The sequence below is a fragment of the Rhea pennata genome, chromosome 11 (assembly GCF_028389875.1).
Source record: "Rhea pennata isolate bPtePen1 chromosome 11, bPtePen1.pri, whole genome shotgun sequence".
NCBI classification, from domain to species: Eukaryota; Metazoa; Chordata; class Aves; order Rheiformes; family Rheidae; genus Rhea; species Rhea pennata.
The window spans coordinates 12,597,980-12,605,871 of NC_084673.1; the positions used below are offsets into that span (position 1 = coordinate 12,597,980).

Consider the following 7,892-nt stretch of genomic DNA (forward strand, 5'->3'; position numbering starts at 1 on the left):
ATTGTGAAGTGTCTTATGATTGTTGGGATGCACTTCTTGCATTACTTTTGCTTCTTATACATTTATTTGTAAATAACTCTTCTCAGCTTCATCAAACTGAGCTTTCAGTAGCATACCAATAACTGGCAGAGCACTAGGTGTATCTGTCAAAAAAGCACAGAAAATTTTTCAAGCAAAGATGTCAGTGAAATGTGTGTAGGGTAGAGGGCAGTGGCTTCCAGATATACCATTGCCATTTTATCAGTGATATCCTCCTAAGCCACAGAAAAAATTGTTGAGTAGAAAGTCTGCATTCATACCACCAAAAGTTACTTGTTCTATTGGGCATGGTTTAAAACCTGTTTTTCGGAGGACTTTGTTTTAGACTTCATACTCAACCTCTTAGTGTTATAACTGAGGTTGAATTTAAAAAGATACTATCATCTGTACTCACAAAATGGAAAACATTTTCAGGTGCAACAAAGTATGATGGAGTCATTTATGAAACCCAGTGCTTAAGAAAGACTGGGTATTTCTGGCATGTAGACTGTGACACACTTCTTATGTAGGAACATACAACTGATTAAGAAACACACTGCAAACATTAATAGACTCGGTCAACATTCCGTAATAGTGTTTTAAGCAACAGAGACACAGCTGAAGGTGTAAATAACCTTTCTTTCATTAGTATAGGTGTCAGCAATAGATAGAAAACACTATTCATCTTCTTTATTATTACCAATATTGATAATTTTAATTCATTACCTGGCATTGGTGGTTCAGTGGGAGAATTCTCGCCTGCCATGCGGGAGGCCCGGGTTCGATTACCGGCCAATGCAGCCCTGTTTTTGAGTGGATAGTGAGGTGGATTGAGAACTAGCTGAAAGGCAGAGCTCAGAGGGTCATCAGCAGCAGTGTGGAGTCTAGTTGGAGGCCTGTGGCTAGTGGAGTTCCCAGGGGTCAGTACTGGGTCCCATCTTGTTCAATTTATTCGTCAACGACCTGGATGAGGGGACAGAGTGCCTCCTCAGCAAGTTTGCTGATGATACCAAGCTGGGAGGAGTGGCTGACACACCTGAGGGCTGTGCTGCCATTCAGAGAGACCTGGACAGGCTGGAGAGCTGGGCAGAAAGGATCCTGGAGCACCTGCCCTATGAGGAATGGCTGCGAGAGCTGGGCCTGGAGAAGAGAAGAGAAGGGGGTGTCAAGGGGGATGGGGCTGAACTCTTTTCAGTTGTCCCGTGTGACAGGACAAGAGGCAATGGGCAGAAACTGAACCACAGGAAGTTCCGCCTGACCGCGAGGGGGAATCTCTTCCCTGTGAGAGTGACGGAGCACTGGACCAGGTTGCCCAGAGAGGTTGTGGAGTCTCCTTCCCTGGAGATCTTCAAGGCCTGCCTGGATGCAACCCTGTCCACCATGCTGTAGGTGACACTGTTTGAGCAGGGGGGCTGGACCAGATGATCTCCAGGTGTCCTTTCCAACCTCAGCCATTCTGTGATTAAGTATAAATCAGAAAAAGAAGAATGAGACTATCTATTAAAAATGTCAGCGCAGTGATCATTCAGTATCTTTCGAGTTCTTGCTCAATAGGAATGTCCTGAAGAGTAGTGAATTATCACATGGACAGATTACAGGAGGGGACTGGATATATAGTAGCAGTTTTATTGACATAATCTTTATTTATTATTTATTTATTTATTTATTTATTTATTTATTTTAATACTTATATGACACTGATCACCACTAGGGAATTTACTGTATCTGTAATTTATTTGAGTGATTCAGGGATGTGAGAAGTGGTAATTAGATTGTAAACAGATTACAGAGAAGCAATGGTATCTAGCTCATTTTGCTCTACTATCTGGCATACATTAGATAGTTTTTTTCTGAAGCAGACATGCTTTACTTTAGCATGGAAGTTTACCAAGATTGCTCCCACTTACAAGGAGAAAGATGAGCTGGGGTTTGGCAGCTAGCAGTTTTTTTCTGACCAGCTTTTTCTGCTCTGCAGTATTATTGAGCACCTGGTAAATACACATCTGTCCTTTCTTCTGTGATTTACAATGTAATATATTTTTACCATTCTTGGCTGTGGCCAGTAGTCCTACAGTAAAGGATGTTGCTACTACATTTAGTTTAGTGAAGGAGCATCTGAGTAGAAGTTAGAGAAGTAGGACTCTGAAGTCAGCTCTGCTGCTGACTATGCACAAGTAAGTTTATCTCTTCATATTTCTTCCAGCTTTATCTATGTTGGCACAACTGTAACTTGCTAAACTTTTAAATTTGGTGATATATTTGGACATACCTAATATGTCAGGGTATCTGTCTAAGAAAGGGCTATTGAACTGATCTGAGTTAAAATATGATAGGTAGGTATATTAGGTACAAGGACTGGAAGTAATGATGAAAGTGGAGAATGCTCTTCAGTAAAGGATTAGCTGTTCTCTGTTGCGGGGTTAACTGTGCTGCATGAGGAGCTCACAACTCCCTCATCCTCAGAGACCCATCACCTTCCCCAGATGTGCTCCTTGGAGCCACCTTCTTAGGAGTTTCTCCTTTTCCACCGAGCCAGTGAGCTCACTCACTCAGAGAACTACAGCTTAGTCCTGGTGTGGATTTATGACTGGTGAGACAGAACTGGAGGAGGCCGTCTGCACCGTCGTAGGTGAGGAGCTGCAGCTCAGGGATTGAAGCACAGCACAGGGAAGGCGCAGGGCTCTTCTGACTCACCAGGTGACCCAGCTGCCCTGGCCATGTTGGCACCCAGAATTAGCCCCTCATGGCTCCTCCTTGCATGGAGATAGCACTTCCACAGATCTGGCTTTTTGTTAAAAGGGATTTCAGTTTCAGCTGTGGTATTAGTCATTCATTTATTTTAGTATGTTGATTTCTCAATCCCTAGAATACTTGATGGATGACACCATTTCAGGATTATTGTTCTTGTATAACTATCTGCAGTGGCATAGCCTTCTCTTTGATCAGTGCACTGCACTTCTACCTTCTCACCATGCAGCACTAGCAGGGTATTGTGCTGGACTAGACAAATTTAAAGAAGACAGTCCAGAAGGATCTAGTTTCTCAAATGTTTAAACTCTTCTACCTCGAAGAATTGTTTACGCATGATAATAGTGTCAAACAGAATGGAGAATCTTATGAATAAAATCATGCAAGGATGACATCATACTTTAAGAGCATTAAGGCAATTGTTCTAGAAAAAATAATTCAAGGTAATTTTTTTGTTTTACTTTAGGTTGCAATCTACAACATCCCTTAAATATTATAGAAGAAGTTAAATATTATAAATGGGCTTTACAACCAATAAATAAAATCTCTGAAAGTGTAAACTGAGCTTACAGTTCTATAAAGTCACTGTTTTTATGTTTAAAGTAAAAGTTACAATTTAAGTGTTCCAGTAAAAGAATGGATGAAGAATTCAACCATTACTTCCTTAGGCGACTCATTTATTGCTTAGGTAGTACAAATGAGTTTACTATTTGATCAGCACAAATGTAAGCAAGAAACCAAAACCGAAAGAATTTTGTAATTATTATCATACTAAACTACATTTTGACAAATTACTTTCAGCAAACAGGCTATTCTTCTCTCTGTGCCCTTGAAAATAAATATCAGATATGTCTGAAACATCTGAACAAATCTGAAAGCTAATATGGAACTAATCCAAAGGCTGTTGAAGTGAATGGAAAGATTTTTGCTGAGGCCAATGAGTTTTGGCTACATGCCAATGTAAGTAGCATTCAGGTTACCAAAGAGAGAAGCGGCTGAAATACAATAGAAATTTCTTCTTGTCATTTGCTTGGCTTTGTGGGATAGACAGCAGCTGTCTGGATTCTTTCAGCAGAAAGCATATTTGGGGATGTCTGCTCCTGTTCAGATTACTTACATGTGCAGAGAAGTGACCATCTATAACACAATTAGGAAGGATGTAGCTAATATTTGCCTCTTGAAGATTGTGTGGAATCTCAAGAATGAGCATTGCTGTAAGTAAAAATGAACTGAGATGTCAAATTAATGGAGAACTACAGCTATTGACAGATACTCATAAATCAGCCTCAACTCTGTGAAGGATGCATTTGTTTATGTTTTTTCTTTTTATTTATTTTCATTAGACTGTTCAGGGGTCTTTTATCAGTACTATAAAACATCTCTGCTGTTACCCTAAAAATTACACTAGTTAAAAATTTACTTTTATTTCTCTATGTCCTGTTTCCATGTCAATGAATTTGTCCCATGACAATGATAACACCTCCAAGTGGCTCATTTATACAGGACAAACATATACATCTTGCTACAGGAGTTTGTAGCTAGTTGCTGCCTCATCAGGTCTATTCTGGAAGTCAGGTAGAAAGGTTTCCCATTTGATCACTAATTACACTTCTTACCTGACCATGTTTGTTGACAACACTAATGGTAGACTGCTTAAAAATATTCGCTATTTGCTTGATGCTAGGCAATATCTTAAGTAGTAGTTGATTTCTTGTAACTTCTGAGCTAAAGAGCTTTACTGAGCTTTCAGAGCTGGGAGTCTAAACAAGAGTGGCTGTATAAAATAAATTCTTACTCTACAAGTTTGTTAACTGGAAAGGTAGGTTGTAGTGAGCAATGAAGCACTGTGTTAAACTGTTTAAACTGAAGTATAGTATTGTCTTGTTAACGTGCTAAGCACAACTATATCAAGAAGTAGTAATTTAACTTAAACTCAGTCAAAATACTAATCATATTTCATTCAGTTTGGAGGTTAGTTTTTAGGTCAAATTTTCTTATGTTTTTGCAAAATGCTCTCTCCTGAAGGGCACATCAGAGTGCAAAAATATATTTATTTCAGAACAGGCCACATATAAAGCATTCCTGTACTATGCTTAGGGATAGATGAAACCAGAGTTTTTTCAACTGCAGTGTAAGGAGATGTAGTATAAGTGTGCTAGAAATAACTAACAAAATTATTTAATTATATCCCTTTAGAGTTGTACTTTTGGAATTTTAGGGGATTTTGTGTAGTTCCAATACTGAGTACTTCTTTGCTGGAGAGTTACTTGTCACAGTGTTAAATGAAGGGCCTTTTCCTGTGTTACTCAGCTAAGTAAACTATGGATTTTCTCATGAATGTGCTGGTGCTTTCAAACTGATGGACAACCCAGGGATAACTCTTTCTTGGGCCTGCACTGTTACCTAGTTATGTTCCTCCCAGTTCAGCTGGAAAAGAAAATGTTTATGACATTCTTCCTGACTTCTGCCAGCAGAGCAATCTCTGCCCTCTCGGTATGCTGAAAAAGCAAATCCAAATACAATGCCAACTGCAGTAGCTTGTGCGGAACATATTGTTATCTGATAAATAGATCCTGACTTTTTAAGGTGTATGTGGTGCTATGAAATAAGAAATAGTTGCTTCACTTAAGAAAAATTTACTATATAGTATGAACTAAATAAAATAGGTATTTCTGTGGATTAAGATTGATATCCTGACAAATCTCTAAAGCAGTCATCAGCAAGCAAGGTTTTTTTCTGCATGGGGTCTGAGAAATCAGTAATCAGACCTGATGTTAATCAAGAATGTTGAACTGATGGCTCAGTGAGTCAGAAGTCACTGTGCTACCTGCAAATGTTATACACAAGAATAGGTAAATAAAGGTGAGAACACAGGGAATCAGATGGTTTGGTAAGCTAGACTCATTCAACTAAAATGTACTGCAACAGAGCCAAATGCAAAAATATATCCACAGGAACAGAGAATTCAAGTCAAGCTTACAGATTATGAGAAGCTGTGACTCTGCAAAGGATAGGAGTTTAATACCACTTAAACTCTCACAAAAAATCTGTACAAAAGGATAGTGTGCACAGTAAAACAGGGATTCTCAGTTTCTCTCTACATGGAAGATACTGGAGAAACTGGTGTTGGAATCCTGCTTCTAATCTAATGAACAGATCTGCTATCCAGAAGATCAGTATCTTCTGGAAACATAGTATCTGTACTAGATCAGTATCTGGAAACATTGGCTTTCCTGGAATATGCCTTTTAGTCAAACAATTTTTTTTTCTATATCTGGAGTGAAATTTATTGGTTTATAATTTACAAGAAGTTAGGCTAGGTGTTCTGAAGACACCTGTGGTCTTAGTCTAAAGGTTAGTGAGGAAATTGAAGTTACTAAATACTTCTCTGCTTGTCATTAAATCAGAGAAAGAATAATAGACGTTAAAAGCCTCTGGAACAAACTGGGCCATTCAGACTACAGAGAGTTAAGGCTTCAGGTTGTTCTCAGGATCAAGCTGGCCTCAATTACTGCAGTTTGTACTGAATTACAATTTTTATGCTCAGAAGCATAGCAGCCAGGGAATTAGTTTCTGTTTTTCGAATTAAGGTTCTGAAGAACCTAATGTCCACTTCCGAATGAAAATAGCTATTCACTGAATTACTACATACCAGCCCCTTTTAATTTTTAACTTCTTCTGAAAATATGGCTTTTGAAAAGTTTCTAAAATAAAAAAAAAGAATCCCCGGAGCAAAGCCACTACTGGCTTTAGTGTCTTTCTTAGAATTACTGATCTCCTGTTGGAAAGTAGTGAGATTCTCTGCTAATGGCTGCGTTGAATGTACCTGTTGAGAGGGATAAGGTTTGTGTCAAAGAAACAAGTGGGCAGAGAATACTGTAGAAAACATTATCTGACGTTAAACTCGCTAATGGGATTGAGCATGATAACTGCAATGTATAAGGATTGTGGAGTCAAAATCTTTTATTTCATATGAAAATAAATGTGGCTGCAAACTACCTACTACTTACAAATCTGCACGTTTGTCCGTAAGGGTTACTGTAATAATTACAGGGAATAATGAAGGATAAGCTTTGCAAACCTTGTATGTTTTGCAGCTACGTGTAATTTTAGTGTGGAAGAGAAGTTGTCACTCCAGGGAAGGAAGAAGCTAGTTACTTTTTGCATTTCAGCTCTTCAGAATCTCAGCTTCTACAGAATGAAGCCAAACAGAATCATTGGTTGTATTTTTCATTTTAAGTTCAGGTATTTGTAGCTAAACATTGTTTGGTAAATCTTTGACTAGGTATTTTTAAGTTCTGGATCACATTCTGAGCATTTACATAATGGCATGTTATGTAATATCAAGCCTAGCTTAGATAATGTGTTAAACACCTTCTTACTCCTCCTGCTCTGAGACATGTAATTACTGTTCCAGCCTACAGTAAATTCATCTTTGGCTATAACTTCTGGCCATTACGTAAGGGTTTAGTTATTGAAGTTCTGTCTGTTAGTCAATGAAATCCTATTTATTTTCTTTTCATTTACTATAATTTTCTGCAAATTACTTGTTCTTGCTAGCCATTTCTATCATACCTAAATCTAGTGAATGTTGCAACTGCCCATTTCCTTTTCAAAGCACTTTTATTCCTAATATTCTTCAAGAACAGTAGACAGCATAATATATTATAACAGAAATACGTATTAAAAGTGCCAGTATTGGTTAACACTATAGTCCAGTTGAGTAATCCTTGTAGAGTTCCTAGCAAAAGCACTCTACATCAGCGGTTACATGGAGATCATGACACTATATGCTTAGAAATCAAACCAGAGTTTTCACAATATCACTGTTTCCCCTCAAGCTTACACTCACCTATATGTGTACTTTTTGATCACTTGGAATATTCTGCTGGCCAGTTTCTTCTGTCATCTTTATTGTAGATCTTACGAAGGCCTCATGGAAAATTTGAGTAGAAAAAGAGGATTCCAACCTTTCTGCTATATACATATGAATGGCTTGTATGCTTGTGATTAAAATCTTTGCTATGCTCAAGGGTAGCCACTGGTGACAGTTGCTTAGTTGTATACCCATGAGGTACAACACGCTGATGAAGCAGTACACTTCATTGATTTTCCTGCATACTTTA

At 38.3% G+C, this 7,892-nt stretch overlaps 1 non-coding gene across 1 annotated transcript; it reads left to right on the forward strand.

The window, feature by feature from the left end:
• Positions 1–747: 747 nt before the first annotated feature.
• On the forward strand, positions 748–818 carry TRNAG-GCC (transfer RNA glycine (anticodon GCC)). The gene has a single exon. It is a non-coding gene; the product is annotated as a tRNA-Gly (tRNA).
• The last annotated feature ends 7,074 nt before the right edge of the window (positions 819–7,892 follow it).